We start from the raw sequence: 18625 nt of genomic DNA, 5'->3' as shown, positions 1-18625 counted from the left end.
GTCTTAATTTTAGTTGGCCCTGTTCTTCCTTTAGGAGCTGCTGGTATGTCGCCATTTTTCCTGTAGTATTTTTCTTTTTAACAGATGTTACTTCTAACGGTGAGACCCACCATGGGGTTTTCGGTTCTAACAACCTTCTATATCTCACCCAGACCTTGTATAATGCATTTCTAATTACGTGGTTTAGGAATTCTTTATGTACTGCCACTTTGTTATAAATTAAATAGGCATGCCAACCATATCTGTTGTTCCATCCCTCCAAATCCAAAATGTCACTGTTATCCAATTTGATCCAATCCTTGATCCAAGTAAAGCATGCCGCGTCATGATATAATCTCAGGTCTGGGAGTCCAAAACCTCCCCTCTCTTTTGTGTCGGTTAGTAATTTATATTTGATCCGTGGCTTTTTGCCTTGCCATATAAACTTTGTTAGGTCCGTTTTCCATTTTTTAAAACAATCATCTTTACCTATTATGGGAATCATTTGAAAAAGGAACAAGAGTTTTGGTAAAATATTCATTTTAATAGCCGAAATTCTACCCCAGAGTGTTAAATTCAGTCTTGTCCAAGTTTCCATTTCTCTTTTTGTTTCTTCCCAGTTTTTTTTATAATTATCTTCAAACAAATTTATATTTTTCATTGTTATTTGTATTCCTAGATATTTCACTTTTTTTACAATTTGTAATCCAAATTTTTCTACCAGTTCCTTTTTCTCTTGATCTCCCATGTTTTTTACCATTAGTTTCGTTTTTTCTTTATTCAAGGCAAAACCTGAGACCCTTCCAAAGTTTCCCATTTTTTCTAGAGCCTTTGCTATGCTTTCCTTTGGGTTTTCAACCATTAAGACTAAATCATCTGCAAATGCCCTTATTTTGTATATTTTCTCTCCTAGGGATATTCCATTTATTTCTTGGTCCAGTCTGATTTCTTGATTTAATATTTCCAAAACCAAAATAAATAATAATGGTGAAAGCGGGCACCCTTGTCTGGTGCCCTTCTGTATTTTAAAATAATCAGTTGTGTCATTATTTATTATTATATTTGCTTCTTGTTGTTCATAAATTGCTTTTAGCCCTCTTGTAATTTGGTCCCCCATGTCCATCTGGTCTAATAATATTTTTAGAAATTTCCATGATACTTTGTCAAACGCCTTTTCCGCGTCCACAAAAACAAAGGCTACCTTCTTACTCGGTTTCATGTCTAAATACTCGATCATATCAATCACTGTTCTTATGTTATCACTCATTTTCCTGCCCGGCAAGAACCCTGCCTGCTCTTTATTTATGCAATCCTGCAAAACTGTCTTTAATCTTGTTGCCAATATTTGTGCGTAGATCTTATAATCATTATTTAGTAATGATATTGGTCTGTAATTGGTTATAAACTCTTTATTTCGTCCTTGTTTTGGGATTACTACTATGTGAGCCTGTTTCCAGGTGTTGGGAATCTTCCCGTCTTCTAGTATTCTATTTAAGAGTGTTTTCATAGGTGATAATAATGGTTCTTCTAATTTTTTGTAATGTATTGCAGTAAGACCATCTGGACCTGGTGATTTTCCCAGTTTCATCTTAATTATCGCTTGATGAAGCTCTGTCGTGGTTATTGGGGAGTTTAGATCTTGAATCTTTTCTTTCTTAATTTTAGGTATATCCTTTCCATATAAATACTTTTTTATTTCATCCTCTGTCTCATTTCCTGCTTTATATAGCTTATTATAATATTTTATAAAGCACTTTTTAACTTCTTCAGGATTATCTAAAGTTCTCCCTTCTTCCACTATTTTATCAATCAGTTTTTCCTTTTGTCTTTTTTTCAATTGCCAGGCTAGCATCTTTCCGGGTTTATTTGCAAATTCGAACGACCTTTGTTTCATCCATTTAATATTATCCTCAATCTCACTATTTAATATTGCTGAAGCCTGGGTTTGTAATATTTTTAGTTTTTGGTTTATTAGTTCATTTTTTGGTTGTTTTGTTATTAATTTTTCATTTATTCCTATTTCTTTCCTTATTTGTTCTAGTTTTTGCTCTCTGATTCTTTTCCTTATTGCACTTTGTTGTATGTAAAAGCCTCTTATGAAAGCTTTACTAGCATCCCATATTGTCCTGATGTCTGTATCCTGTTCTTTATTTAATTCAAAAAATTCTTTCATTAGTTCTTGCGCTTTTTTCACAATCTTTTCGTCATTTAATATTCTTTCATTAAGTCTCCATCTTTTGTTAGTTTTCTTGTAATCCTTTAATTCTAATGTGACTGGGTTGTGATCTGTAATAATTTTGGTCTGTATTTCTGCTTTTTTAATTTTAGTTGTTAAATTATTTGATACCCATATGCTGTCAATTCTGCCGGCTGATTTTTTTACTTCCGAGAAATGTGTATACTGTCTTTCTCCTGGGTTTTTATATCTCCATGTGTCAATCAAATTTAAGTTTTCTACCATCTGAAAGAAGGTGTCTGGGAGTCTGCCTTTTTTTGATTTTCTTTCCCTCTCTGTCCTATCTAATTCTATTGATGTGACACCATTTAGGTCTCCCATCAGAATAATTTCCTCTTCTATAAATTCCAGTAAGTTAGCTTCTACTTTCCTGAAAAATTCTGTTTTGTTTCCATTCGGTGCATAAACTCCTACTATAATTAAATGTTCTTTACCTTTTGTTATTTTTACCCCTAATAATCTACCTTCATCATCCTTAAAGATTTTTTTTGCGTCTAGTTTAGGGTTCACATAGATCACAATTCCCCTTTTCTTTTTCACATCTGAGGATATAAATTCTTGACCCAATCTCTTGTTTTCTAACACCCTTCTGTGCTTTCTAGTCACATGGGTCTCCTGCAAGCATATGATATCCCATTGTTCTTTCCTCAATACATGTCCTATTTTATTTCTCTTCCTCTTATCATTTAAACCGTTAACATTCCAAGATATAATTTTTAGGTTCATTAATCTTTATTTATTATCTACAAAGATTTCATTGAGTGAATAAGAGAAAAGAAAAAAAAAGAAAGAGAAAAAGACTCACAAATTTTTAGAATTTTGATATTATGTTTCTTCCAATCTTCCCCCCCCCCCCCCGATACCCACTTGTCTCTCTATGCTTCTTATGGTGTCTGCGTAGCTTCCTCTTGGTCCAGTGTCGGATCTCCAGTTAGTTCTTTTTTATACTTCCTCCAGAATTTTCCCAGCTCGTCTACTGATCTAAAAGTTTTTCTTCTGTCCTTGTATGTGAAGGTGATGCCCTCAGGGAATTCCCACCGGAATCTAATCGAATTCTTCTTGAGTGCTTCTGTTACTGTCTTATAGTTCTGCCTTTTCTTCAAGATTCTTTTTGGAATTTCCTTGAATATTTTGATAGGCCTATCTTCTATTATTAACTTTGCTTGTCCTTTTTGATGTAATATTCTGTCCTTTAAAAGTCTTGAATTGAAAAAGATTAAGCAATCTCCTGGCCCTTTATAAGTGTCCGATCTTTCTGATTTGATCCTGAAGATTTTATCAATATCCAATAGCATCTCTTCTACTTCTACTCCCAACCAATTTGCAATCTCCTGTGATAGTTTCTCTTGAATTTTTTCATCATAAGTTTGTGGTACACCGCGGAAGCGGAGGACCATCTCTTTCTGACGCATCTCCATCAATGATAAATCATCTAACAGCTCTTCATGGGCTCTCTTTAAGTCGTTAATTTCTTCCTTTGTTGACTCTTGTGACTTTTTAATGTCCTTATTTTCCATTTGCAATTTCTTCGTCATTTCCTCTTGTTTGATGGATTTACTCTTAAGTTCTTGTACAGATTTGTCCAGTTCTTTATTTTTAAGTGAGAGGTCGCTTATTTGTGTTGTTAAGTCTATTATTAGCTTTGAGTTTTGTTGGATGTTACCAGCTAATATGTCCAGCTTATCATTCAGGCTTTTTTCCATCCCCATTATAAGATCTTTTATGTCAGCATTGGGGTCTGTTTCAGCTGTTGATTGTCTTCTCACTTGTAGACCCGACCCAGATGTCAGTATAGTTTGGTATTTTTTAGAAGCCATAATTGTCTTCTTCCCTTTAGTTCTGATCTAAATGTCTTTATTTCAGTCAGGAGTATATATGTTCCTAAAACTTGAAAATGCTCTGTTTATAGTCTGATTTGGTCCTTTTATTCCATCTGTTGGGATTGAAAGTCAGTTAAGATTCCAGTGGTTTCCACTATGTCCTTACCAGTTCATCTCAAATATTAAAAAAAATAAAAAAAAATATCAAAGTTTAATATCAATTTAGTTAAATATTTTGTTTTATTTTAATTATTTTGGCAGTTGTCAGAGAAAAATTCCTTCACAGTACTTAACATCCGTCTTAAGAACTTATTTTCTAGAAGCTGAGCTTGGTATATCAGGTATCCTTTCATGTATAGCTAATTTTCTTTATGGTTATGCTTCAAGCCTGTGTCTTAGCAGCGTTTTTTTTTTTTATAAATTTTTTTAAATTGGGGGAGTAATTTTATTTTCCGCCACTAGGTGGCGCGATTTTCCAGTTTACTTGTGAGGTGATCCTTCTTGTTTTGTTTCTCTGTCCTCTCTTTGTTGCAGTGACTGTTTCCGCCACTATTCTTCTTCCTGCTTTTTCCCTTCTGAGGGCAATGACTCAGACTTCCCCCCCCCAGCGCCATTTTCGCCAACTGCTTTCTTCCTTATTGCAATCTTTCCCCTTCTTTTTCCTCCTTCTTTCTCTTCCTCCGTATATCTCTTCTTCCTTTCACTTCCTTATCTTAGTCCTTATCTTCCCACCGCTGCCTGGTCTTTAAATCTTTTCCATTCCTTCTCTTTTCCACTGTCTCCTCCACGTTCCTCCCCCTCCTTTTTCTTTTCCACTCACCCTTTGTTTAACGCTGATTACCTTCTTAATGGCCGCTGCTTTGTTGTCTCCGCTGCTGCTGCTGCTTGTTATTTCAGCTCCTTGTGCCTCTCAACAGAACGTCCCCCTGTAGAAGCAGGTACTCAGTATGTCTCAGTTTTTATTTTCTGCCTCTTTGCAGGGCTTATTTTCCACAACTTGATAAGTCTCAGAACGCTGAAGCTCCTCTCTCCATTAGCTTTACTGTCCTTTATAGTATTAGTATTAAGTTAGTCCGTGCTCCTTTTATTTTAATTTAAGCCAACGTTTTTGCCTTCCTGCTTCAGGAGTACTCTTAATTTTACAGTTTTTAGTTTGGAGCAGCCTGGTGCTTTCTCATTCGGGTCTGAAGGGCGTCTCACGGTCGGGCGTGCGATCTTTGTGCGCTGGGTTCTTCCACCTTCCTCCACTTTTTGTGCCGGAACGGCAGAAAACCCCTTTATGCGCTGCTTGGATCTGCTTTCTTCAGTCTGGAACCTCCTCTCAGACCTCTTCAGGGTTTGCGTCGCCCTCGCTTCCCCGTCTTTTTAGCCCCGTAACCGTGATTGGGAGCGCTCTTACTGCAGCAAAGCGCTTTCCCTGACCCGACGCTGAGCGCACCACACCAGGAAGTCCATCTTGTGTCCTTTCAATGCTTCTCACAACTGCAGTCTTCTCTCAAGTGCCCCATCACTGTCACCATCATTAAGCGCATTCGCTCTCTCTGTCTATGGCTTTGCCAAGCTATTTGGGGAAAGTAGAGGGGTAGGGAAGGTTGGAAGGTACAGGTGAATTCCCCCAGGAATTGTCTTTCCAATGAGAACTCTTAGAGAGTCCTGATCTCTCTTTCCCCTGCCCACTGCCCCTGGGAACCATATAAATTGAATCTCATGGTGAGGTGTGCTAGGAGGAGCTCACTCACCTTGAGTTCCACTGATTCATTATTCCATAAGTAGTGACTGAAGTCCCAACTTGTAGGGTGTCTGAGGTGGGTTAAATCTAAGAGATTTATCTAGAACCACTGCTGCAACCCACAAACATCTAATCTTGTTTTTGTTCCTCTCACTTCCTTATTTTACTCATCTTAAATTATTATTATTATTAATAATAATTTATTATTTATACCCCGCCCATCTGGCTGAGTTTCCCCAGCCACTCTGGGAGGCTCCCAATCAAGTGTTAAAACCAATACAGCATTAAATATTAAAAACTTCCCTAAACAGGGCTGCCTTCAGATGTCTTTTAAAGATCTGAAGCAGCACAGGAAGACAGTCCTGAAACCATTTTAACTCTCCCAAACTGACCAGCTCTGCGTTCTCACATGGGTAAGTGCCATGACAATTCATCCTTTTATTTGCAAATATCTCCTTGCATCCAAATTTTGTATGCAGTTCCAACTAATATACACATTTTTGCAAAGCTATTTCCTCCAATATAATACTTTCTGTATGTTATTTTTTACAAATATGTGCATTTTAATGCACACTATCCACTAATATATTCATTTTTGTACATGTTGTTTTGTTGGAGAACTTCACTGCAAAATTCATTTAATTTTGTAGGATAATTGTGTTTCGTTTAACATAAACGATGTAGTTTCTCATCAAAATGCAAACAAAATATCCTCCCAAACCCTAGTTTAAAGCAGCTCTTGAGGTCCTGATAATGGTAATGAAAGAGAGAATGATTTAAAAATAGATAAATAAATAAAAAATCACAAGATGATACAGGACCAGGGAATTCTGCCATTCTAATGTCCCTTGGAGTGTGCTCCACCTTGTCCTCTTGAAGGAAGAGCAATGGCCCATATACTGTAGTCCAGCTTCCTGTTCTCACAGTGGCCAACCAGATATGTATGGGAAACCTTCAAGCAGAACCTAAGTGGAACAGCACTCTCCCCTTCTGCAGTGTCCAGCAACTGGAATTCAGAAGCATACTGCCTGTGACCATGGAAACAGAGTATGATCATCACGCCTAGTAGCCCTTGATAGCCTTGTCCTCCATGAATTAATTTAATCTTCTTTCTCTTGTGGGAGCAAGTTCCATAGTTTAACTACAAGCTCCATGAAGAGGTATTTCCTTTTATCTGTCCTGATTCTTCCAACATTTAACTTCCATGAATGTTCATGAGTTCTAGTTTTATGAGAGAGGGGTTCTCTATGTACTTTCTCCATGCCATACATAATTTAATAAATGTATTTCGTGCCACCTCTTACTCACTTTTTCTCTAAATCACAAAGTCCCAAATGCTGTTTACTACAACCCCAAGATCTCATTCCTGGTCAGTCACCACCAGTTCAGACCAAATGAGTGTATATGGGAAATTAATATTTCCCCTCTCCTGAATTAATAAATATAATGTCCGATTCATATGTGAAGGTATGGAAGTGAAGAACTCACAAGCATTTTTTGAACAAAAGGACTGCGCTGTTGCTGGAGTTACAAGACTAGAAATTTAGTCTTCACTCCTCAAAGTTCAATCTGGAGGCTTCACTTTGTATCAGGACTACTTGTAAGAAAACTGGGGGGGCAAAGGACAGGTGGTCATTATCAAAAACCTTCTTACGCTATGCTGTGACCTTCTTTCTATTTTTTCCTTGCAGAACATGAAGGGAGAGGTGAAGCTCTATGTAAAAGGTCACCTACAGTTTCTTTGTTGTGTGGGGCAAATCAGCAGGTGAATTGAAACCCTATTTTCAGGGCCCTGGTTTGCTATTAGAGACTTCTCCACGGAAATGCAGATAAAGGCAGATTTCAAATATATCGTAAATGCTGAAATGTGAACCATATCTGGTTGGCTGAAACAGAAACCGTACTTACTTCCATTGATTCAAAGAATACCATAAACATCTGGCAAGCACAAGACGTTTTTCAGAAGTATAGCAATGGTGTTGAAAATTAAACAGCATTGACTAGAACGCACAGGTACCAGAATGTCTTGACCTTACTATTTAAAGTAAGAAGGGGAAATTTACTTTTCATTAAGAAAAATAGAAAAGCCCACAAGAGCTGCACATCTGCCTCTGCTTACTTAATTCAAAGATGCAGGGCATACACAAGTGGCCTTGACAGATGTTTGGTAACAAATCTGCATTTAAACTCATCCAAAGAAACACAGTCTGTTGAGGGAGTGCAGCTCTCACATGCAGAGGAGGTAATTGAAGATCAACACAAAACCGGTTAACATTGATCAGAGTAAAGCACATTAAAAGTCTGCACACAGTAAACAAAGTGAGTGCGCACAGTATATCTAAACCAATATGTTGCTGTTCATGGCAAGAACTAAGAGAACCTGGTATGCTTTTCTTTTTGGTTACTTTTTGGTTACTCATGAAGTTTCTGCTTTCATTGGAAGATTCAAAGAATGAGTTAGTTCCTTCTTCTTTGCAACAGCAGGTCCACCTACTGGTAATACATAATATGCCCACTGCATAGTGTTTTGCCTAAAGAGAGAGGAAAGATACAAATGGAAATTATATAAAGCCATAAGGCTAGAGGAAAAAGCAAAATACGGTAAGTAGCCTGTTCAGGGCACTGCAATATCCAGGGATTTTCTTGGTTCCTCCAAGCTAAATTATATGTGGTCTCCTCGTGTTCTGCTGCAAGGGCCCATAGATCAGTATCAAGCAGAGGCGCTGTCCTCCAAAGAACATTAAGGAGTCCTGACATGACATTGTGATGTCACCCCATGCCCAGCTCCGTGTTCGGCCTCAACAATGGGGGACCTGGCCCCCTCTAAATATATATATATATATATGGTACCAATTGTAGGCTTTGTGTCCTTAACGTTCCAGCTTCACTTCAGTCCTTGACAACTGTAGTTATAGGATCTTGGGTAGATGACCTGAATCCATATAAAGCAAATTCATATGTTTATAAGGTGATTTCTTGATTATATTGATGAATGCTGAATCAATACTGCAAGGACAGACTTAAAAATAAAAAATAAAGTGTTTTCTACAACTGTGGTTCTCCCTCAGTAGAATCTTAGTCGAAATATTTACTTACCACTGTAAGACCATATTTGTCAAATCTTCCAGTTTTTGGTAATCCAGAAAGAGAATGCCCAGCCTCCACTCCTACTCACAAAGCCCCTTTTCTTGTCCATATGGCAAAAGTGAACCCAAGAAAGCGATGGTATATACTAGGAATATACCACCACTCTGTGCTGGGGTCAAATGATGAGGTGAACAAGGGTGGTTCAGAATGAATTTACCCCTCCCAAAGTCAAACCATAATGTCAGCAAAGCACCCCCAAGTTGGATCAGGGCCCCTCCAAAGCCTAGTCTTACCATGTTTTACTATATTCTCTACTTCCCTGAATGCTATATTTCTGTATTTTTTTATCTCTTTATAGTTTCTACTCTAGGTCCATGGGATTTGGAAGAAGTGAGACTGTCTAAATGCTGCCCACAGAAGAGCTTCTGATGCTTTTGTTGTTGTTAAAGTAGAGTAGCAGCGCAGCAACATAGAATTCATTGGCAGTTCTAGCAAGAGAGTGAACAAGGATCCCAGTCCGTAGATTCCTGTAGGCACTTTTGCTTTGAACACCACTATTTCCTGAGAAGCAGGAAACATAAAAGCACATATTTAAAGAGCAACTGAGACTAGGATGGATTTCTGCAACAGAGGAGAAAAATTAGCAACCTGCTCCAAGTATTCAACCCATGTTTGAGAAAACTCCCCTCTTTTTCCTTTTGTCCCCATGATAGTGTCCTGAAATTCATGTTGTTTAAGTTGACACACAATATACAAGGAACAAAGTTCGCATCTAAGAAAAATATGCTTAATAAGTGAGACAGAAGGTGGGGAGAGTGACAGAGACAAAGTATATCGTCCGAGAATTTTCAGTTGATCATATATACTTTTTAAAAAAAAGTTCAACTACATTGATGTATTTTGACAGGATATTTTTTCCCCCTGCTTCCAAGGCTTTTAGGGAAAATGGACTCATGGGTTATTACTGTTCCAATGAAGAGTGTGACTGAAATGATTCTGCTCATTTCCTGGAGCTATGCATTAACCAGACGGCTTGCGGTGTGTAACTTGCAACTGCATTTGGTTTTTCATTCTGCTTTGAAAGGGAGCCACAGAGGAAAGAACCATTAGAATTGTTCTGATTTTAACAACCATGGCAAATAAATTAGGCTTTTGCCATGCTGGGGAAGGGAACAGCAGCTTACACACAGTTTCTTCGGCTCATTGGCAGGCCAACTCTGCATTACAAAGGTGTCTGCAACCAAGACATGAAGGCTGGCAACATCAACCCCACAGTGTGGAAATCCCTTGCAGACAACTGCAGTGCCTGGAGACAGTCGGATCATATATCCACAGTAGTGTCCAGAGGAGGAATGACAGCTGGGAGGAGCCATGGAGAAAAGGAACGCCATGGTGCATCTGCAGAAGCACAACCGGATCCCTTCATCTGCCCCAGCGGCAACAAAACATGTCTTTCCCATATTGGTCTCTACAGCCACAGCAGATGCCGTAACTCTCCAATGGTTTGACCCCACCAAGGCACACTCTTCCATTGTCTCCCATGACAGATGGATGCCAACAACACTGTAGAGACCTTTTTAAATATGTGCAATGAAGATGTGAAAGAATTGGAAGTTCTAAGATGCAGCATATTACCCTGTCTCAGAGCCAAAGCTCCAGGGGACAGGTATAGAAAAAGGGCAGGAGATGTCCTGTGGGACTGGGGAAATAAAAGCAGAAACCTTTTAAGGATCAAGTTGCATTGCTTTATGTATCTGCATCTGCAGGAGTGTCCCGTGAGTTGACAAGACATATTTCACAGAAATATAGACACAACACGTAGGCTAGTAACTGTTAAATCACATGTAATAGAATAATGATATCATTCAAAAGGTAGAAATAAATCTATTGGAGTTCATATATACAATGTAACAGACTAGTGGCGCAGAACGTCAAGCCATGTGTTGAAGATAGGCGTCAAAGGTCAGTCTCACAATGGTTATTCAAAGGTTTCAACAAAAGACGTCTCAAAAGTCTAAAAAGTAAGGTTTTCTCAAATGTTTTTCAAAAGTTCCAATGGAAGACGTCCCAAAATCGTTCCGGAAACACTGTCCTTGAGACAGCTACTACTATGCTATAAGATCCACTGTCTTGTAATATCACACATGTGCTTTAACTACTGATGAAGCCCAGGACAGTGAAACAAGCCCAATATTCCAGAAATCCTTGTCTAGACTCTGTGAAAGGATTTTGTGGAACTGTAACAACCTTTCATGTGGATTGTTTGGACTTTATGAACAGACAGGTGGAATAGACACCATTACATGGATGGACCTTATGCATGAACTGACTAGAGAATGATCTGATCCATTGGGTCTGCTTTGTTCGTTTGTTGAACTTTATGAGTTACTTCTGTTGAAATGTACAATTTGATACTATGAATAGTATACCTTATTTATCTAAGAACACAGCCGGTTATGTCTCATGTGCTTATTGAGGATGCTTTACATGGCCATAGGTTTGTTTGTTGTTGTTTTGCTAAATATATCAGGCAATTAAGAGATGGGTCAAATGCCAGTTATGAGCTGGACTTCTTGATTCTGTAGAAAGAGCAGGAAGAAGCCGGATTATCTGGATTATGTGGGGGAGCTGACCTAGTTTTGAAGACTTACCCTACATGCAAAAGCAATATTTCACAATTGGTTTATTTCTGTTTACAATGTGCCCTGAGAAATGGCATTTTTCCATTCAGCCACACTGAGGCGAGGCTATTTGTTTGCCGTTAATAATAGTGCATAATTTACTAATCATGTTCAAATCTGACTTCCAACAACCTTATAGGTATATTTTCAGCTACAATCTACAAATTAACCTTGTTACAAAAATGATCCTTCCATCTACCACTTCAGTGGTTGATGATAGCCATGATTATAGAATTTCCACAAATTAAAGTGCCATTGAGCTTTTCTCTCTCTTCCCTCTCAGGCTTGCCTTTTTCACTTAATATTTGATAGGGAACAAAGCCAAGGAGGTTATTTGCATCCTTGTCACTTGCACTGGACTCGCTGAAAGGGATTATTGAAAATTGATGTGAGGAAAGTCATTTCCCTTCTTGATATTGGATCATTGCTGCAAATGGACCACAGCTGAATTCTTGTTTACTCTGCAAGAAATAATAATCAACTGGATGGGTGTACGCTTATAATATGAGCAGTGTCGGAAATGAGCCAACATAAACACACTACAGATTTGCCGGCAATTTCAAGAAATTCATTATCTTCTCATTAAAAAAGTAGAAAGAATGAAGGATAACCTTCCAGATTCCATGCTTAGAGTCTACAGACTCTGATGTGCAACAAGCTAAGTTAACTTACCACAAGATGACTAAACGTGCTGTAAAATGTATTTTTATTATTGGATTGTATGGTTGGTCTGGATGGTACTTAGGGGTACCTTCCAAACCTGTGATTCTGTATCTGTGAGAAAAGAATCTAGTAAAAAGAGAACCTGCTGAACTGGTCATACCTGTCTCTTTGTAAGGTGATGGCCTTAGCTGGCCAACTGAGTGCTCTTCTCAGCATCTTAAAGAGTGAACCATGTGTCGACTATGTGATGATGCTCTCTAATAGGAGGGGGTTGGTCTTTTCCCAGCTCACCTGACTGGATGCCAAGTCATCCTAGGAAGGAAAACAATTGGCTGGCATGGGCTAGTTTTGGTGTATGAGGTTTTTAGCTGGGCTGGAAACTGGACAGATAGGCTTGACTTTTCTTGGAATCCAAAGCTATGGCTTTGGAGAGGGGGTTTCCCCTGGAAGTCTAATGGGGAAACAGAATCTGTTGGAGTATTAATGGGGTGAGCCCATCCACCCTATGCTCAGGTTTTATGCACATTACCTAAAGGCACCACAATCTCCATTGACCTACATTCCAAGGAAACCAAACCCTGGGTAAGCACTGGGATTCCCAGAGTACCTAGTCAGGTTACAGCAATTTAAAACTACAATGTTAAAATCAGTTTAAACCAAATTGTATAACAAGAAAGGCGAGGGATTTACAAAGACTTGTATTTTCCAGATCATGAGTCAGATTCAGATTTGCGGCAGGGTAGATTGAGTCTGGATCAGTCCAGACCAGATCAGGTTCAATCTGGATGTACAATTTGGGGCCATAAATAGACACTAGGAGCCTCTTCCACCTCCATGAAATTGTTTAATCCACTTTTTAAAGTCATCTACATTGGTGAGCATCATCTTATTGTATGGGAGAAAATTAACTATGTACTGCGTCCTACATAGCTTCATTAACACTTGAAGTTTTATGACATTACCTGGCTCACTTGACTCACATAGGTACTTCTCACAAGTGGCAGAAGCACCCAGGGTCACCTGCATATGGATTGCTAATGAGGCAGTAACAAAGTTACTGTGACCAGGTAAGATCAGCAAACACCTGCTTGTGTGAGTGGCCTTCTTGCTTTACCAGCGAAACAACAGAGCAAAGTGAGATAAGGAATGTGATTCCTGTCCTCTGCCTAGGAAATTTACAGCTTGCACATTTTCCTGTGCACAGAAGGGGGGGCCTGACCTGATGTGAATTGTCTCTTCATATATGGCATTGCTCAGATGAATATAACACTCAAGAGCCAATACATCTCCTTCAGTGTCCTGCAGGGAGATGAATTGCAAGCAGAATATTAGCAACACACACAGAGAAAGAGAGACTCAAATACTTCAATCTCTTATGATGCAGGTACTTTGAAGTAGACAAGAAGCAACAGGGGCTACGTTGTTTAAAAACAGATGTTGCATTTGAACTACAGTGTACAGGGCAATGTAAATTAAACATGAGTGTTTATGGAGATGGATTTTGTGCCTCGATTTTTATAGCATATATAATAAAAGTAAATCCACAAAATATCACTGTTTCCTATTAGGTTTTATGCCTCTTAAATCTGCAGTGCTTTTCTATCTTCCACACAGGAAATAAACTACTCAGGGGTCATGCCAAACAAACAATACATTTGGATTGACATTTGTCTGCTCTCTGCAGCTCAGTGCAGGGGATAGTCTATTTCACTAATAATACTCACCATGACCTGCTTCCTCAACCTCTGGTCAGCTTTTGTCAGTGTTTTCTCTATAAGTTCCAGATCACTGTAATTGAAAATGCTGTGCAAGCCATCAAGATAAGCTAGGCTTTGCAATGCCCATGCCGAGGAGTACTTTGCTCAATTGCAGCTCCTCTATAGCGTAAGTTTTACAAAAGTTTACCAGCCCTGCTAAAATGAAACAGAAACTGCATGATAGAATATAACATGAGCATTCTAGTGACCTGTGATGATCTGTTGTTATCCATGAAAGAGTGTCTTTAAGTTGATCCACTTGTTCTATGTTGTTGTTGTTGTTGTTGTTTAGTCGTTTAGTCATGTCCGACTCTTCGTGACCCCATGGACCAGAGCACGCCAGGCACTCCTGTCTTCCACTGCCTCCCGCAGTTTGGTCAGACTCATGCTAGCAGCTTCGAGAACACTACCCAACCATCTTGTCCTCTGTCGTCCTCTTCTCCTTGTGCCCTCCATCTTTCCCAACATCAGGGTCTTTTCCAAGGAGTCTTCTCTTCTCATGAGGTGGCCAAAGTTGTTCTTGTTCTGTAATGGGAGATTATTCAGTCTACTAGTATAGCATCAAACATAAGCCTGCTTCAAACATTCAAAAGGGTGTGTGTGGTTAGGAACATGAGGACAAGGGAAGCTGCATTATACTGAGTCAGATCATTGGTTCATCTCCTCATTGTCTGGAGTCTGGAGATGCTGGGGATTGAACGTAGACTTTCTGCATGCAAAGCAGAAGCTCTGCCAATGAGCAATGGTTGATACATTTGCTAACTTTACAGGTTTTGACTTGCACACCAGTGTTGCCTTGCTCACTGCAGCTGGAACACCCTGAATCCTTTCACATATACCTATATAGCTCACACTTGCACTGCAATACTGTATTTGTAATTTTAAAACTGAGAAGTAAGTTTTTGTACATATGTTCAACGCATCATGTCAATGTACTAGATAGTCTTCCACAATCATAGGGCTTTTACTGGATGAAGAAATGCATATTGTCATACTTCTTTCTCCTCACCCCCTTCTCTGACATCATAGAACCCAAATTCACATCACTGGATCTCCAATGTTCATCCCATTTTAGATGAAATTGGGTAACAGCCTAAATAACAGGAATTGCCATCATATTCAGTCCATGTTTGCACGAAACTATAATGCGGATGTGTCGAAGCCTTTCTCCACACAAAGCGACATGTCTCCATCAAAAAATATTGTGGCCAGCAGACTCACCTGTAAATAGCCTCTGCCTTGCAGAGGACAACTCTCCTTTGAGTTGGTGTGGAAGCAAATATTTTGTCACTACTGCATTGATTATTCCCAATGAGCTTTCAACCAGCTCACAGTCTTGCCTCTGCCCTGTTGTAGGCTCTGTGCATCCTCATTTCCTCCCTTCCTGTGGTATAAACTGTCCTAACCATTGTTCTGAGGTATCCCTGATACTACAGTGGGATTTGAACCCTTCTCCTGGTGAGGGGGTGCTACTTGTGTGCTCCATGTGCAGGTCTTCTCAGTACTGGGCAATGGAGTTGGCTGGATGTTGCAACTGCAACTGACAGTTGCAACTGCCAACTTCCCTGTCCAACTCTTGCTGTTTCCTTGGCCAGAAGAATTGTTTGCAGGCTGCTGATGCCGACACTTGTTTGGACTGCCAGGAGAATTGGAAAAAACACTCTCTTGGTTCAACTTTTGGTCACAGATGTCACTTGCTGGCCTCCTGAACACTGGAAATGTCTGTAGGCTGCTCTGGGAATCCATTTTTAGAGTGAGTAGAGGATGGGTTCTGTGATATCATCACTCTGATCATTGCTGCATGTTGATGGAGAATGGGCAGAGTGCAGTGGAAGAACAATGGTTCTGCATACAGAAGGTCCCAGGTTCAATCTTTGGCATCTCCAGATAGAACTGGGAGAGACTCCTAGGTGAAATCCTGGAGGGCTGCTGTCAGTCACTATAAAGATTGTGCTGGGCTGGATGGATCAATGGTATGATTCAGTGCAAGACAGCTTCCAATCAACAAATGATTGCGCAGAAAGCACTGTCAAGGACTTTGTAGGAGATGTTGTCATCATTACTGGGCTAACACTTTTCCTCTTACCGCAGTTCCTGTGCTTTCAACTTTGAGAGTGCATTGGATCATGAATATGCTGAACTGGGCCATAGGATCAGCCTATCCAAGGAGGAATGTATTATGTGCAGCTGGTAGAACCCTACATTCTCTTTATATTCAAAATACACTGGGTGAAACACTCTTAAATGCTCATGGAGGCTGCCTAGCAACAGTGCTTTGTAGACTGTGCCCAATGACTCCGGGCTGCAACATCTGTTGCCTTTTAAACTTGAGTAGCAGGAGTAAAAAGAAAGTCAGTTATTCAAATAAATCAAGAACAAGATTCCATTAACAAAATGGGACTTGAAAAGGGGGCTGTATTATTCATTGTCACTGCGCAGCTGAAAGAGAAAAATTATGAATGATTTGTTTGTGCCTATATTCCTCCTTTCGTTCAGAATTGTTTTGCCAATTCAAGCATAACTGCAATCCTGAAGAAAGTCTCTTCCCAAACTTCATTACTCAGCCAGAGCTAAAATCAGCCCAGAAGTTTCAAGTAATGATAAAATGCAAGTCAAAATTAAAAACACCAAGTTAATAAAAGCTATAGTTATTCGCCTCAGATTATTGGCTGCACTGAATTTGGTTCAATTTTCTTTGGTGAAATGCATCCCATTCTTCAAAACAATGCATCACATGCCTTGTCACTTCAGTGTAATCAAAGCAACAATTGGATTTTTAAATATTTAGTCTGATACTGATTTATTGCTGGCTTGATTGGTAACTCAATTTGTCCAGAAATATAATTTGCGAGAAAAGTGGCATCTGCCAGAAAACGACAGCCATTCAGGGCATTCATCTTGGCAAAGTCCTATTGAACATTTCTGTTGGGTTGCATGATTTCAAATGAGCAAAACAAAACAAAAAAAGTCAGGGGGAGGGGCAAAACCACTGCCATTGGAGCAGGTACCCTACTGCCCAAAATCCAACGTGGAGGTAGGCATATTTAGGATAACTGAACATATGAAGCTGCCTTCATTGTATCAGGTGAATCTAGCTCCATATTGTAGACTCAGACTGATGCTATCTTCAGAGTATATGACACTGTATTCTGTTGTCTGGAGGATGGAGAGGTGAGGGTGTATGTGTTGAGTGCTATTACCTTTGCATGGTTGAAATGTAGCCTAAGAGTTAAATCCCTGTCCATCACCCCACCCACTTTTGCATCTCCCCTGCCCGCTACTGAAAAGTGGCTCCTGAAATTTTATTTGAAAAGGAATGCAGCCCTCTGACTGAAAAGTTCTCTTACCCTTGGTGTAATCATGCATAAACCTGTGGCTTCTGTTTTTCTCTGAAAGCTCAGACTGACAGAAAATGAACTGGGAAAGCACATAGACACCCAGCCTGGAAGATGCTTTTGGAGTTTGCCACATCCAAAACTCTTAAATCCTTGCTTGCTTCTACAGTCTGGTTGGAGCTCTTTTCAGCAGTCACTTACTGTAAAAGGCTTCCTCCCAGCAAAGTACCTATCTCTTTTCCCTGCTTCATCACCCTATACTTACTTTGTGTGCTTGAGCCAATCAGAGATGTTCTAGTCCAAGTGTAAAGTGCCTGGTTTATTATCTATAGTTACTTTCAATTGACTGTCTCTTCTGTACTACCCAAAAAGAAAAAGGGAAATTCCCATTCTGTGCATGGCACCTCAAATGATAACATCTTATTTTTGGTTTTGGGTTTCTTCATCGATATTTTTTTTTTGCCCACACACAGCACTCAAAACACAATTGAACCTTGATTCGTGAAAATTCCTTAGCTGATTTCCGATGGGTGTTTTTAAAGAACTTGGAGGGGCTTTGCCAGACTCATCTGCAGGCAAACAGAATGAGAAATGGGATGCATTAATAAAACCGCGGAAGGCAACTCAGTGGAGTGTATGGTTCAGCAGCCAGACGTTATTGCAGCAGCTTGACATTTAAGAAAAACTGGGGTAAAAGCTGGAGGAAATTGTAAAAAAAGATGCAGTTCTACTGAAATGGATAAAACATATGAACATGAGAAGAGCCCTGGTGGTTTAGGCCAAGGGTCCATTTAGTCCAGGATTCTGTTACCAACATTGGCTAGCCAGATGCTTCCTGGAAACCCACAAACAGAATGCAAAGACTGTGGGTGAGTGGATAGGGAATTGATCTATGGAGCTTGCAGTGTGGGGCTGAGTCTTGGGAGCTCCCTCCGGGGGGGGGGGGTTGACAGGGGGAAGAGCTGCAGCTCAGTTGTAGGCCACCTGTTCTGCATGCAAAATGTCCAGGCTCAATCACCAGCATCTCCAGGTAGTGTGCTGTTTGTGTGCCAGTAGCTCCTGTCTATGGCCAGTTAGGCTGCATTCAGGCAGCCCTTTATTCCATCTTCACAAAGTTTCCTCCACTGTTCATTTTCACATTTTATGCAAGCTTTGACATGGCATAAAAGCCACTTCTGGAAATCTTGTAGAAATTTACCTCTAATTTCCATGTTTATTGTTTCGGGGTGGGGGGGATCTATTCGCAACCTTGTTAATTTGGAAAATCATGCAACTCATTTGTTGGTGAAATTTGGGGTCATATACCAGCATCCACATCCACATGCTGGGATGCAGGTA

Source organism: Podarcis tiliguerta (genome assembly GCF_965153285.1).
Source record: "Podarcis tiliguerta genome assembly, chromosome: 1".
Taxonomy (NCBI): domain Eukaryota; kingdom Metazoa; phylum Chordata; class Lepidosauria; order Squamata; family Lacertidae; genus Podarcis; species Podarcis tiliguerta.
The sequence above is the reverse complement of the archived record's forward strand: the minus strand, read 5'-3'. Positions refer to the sequence as shown.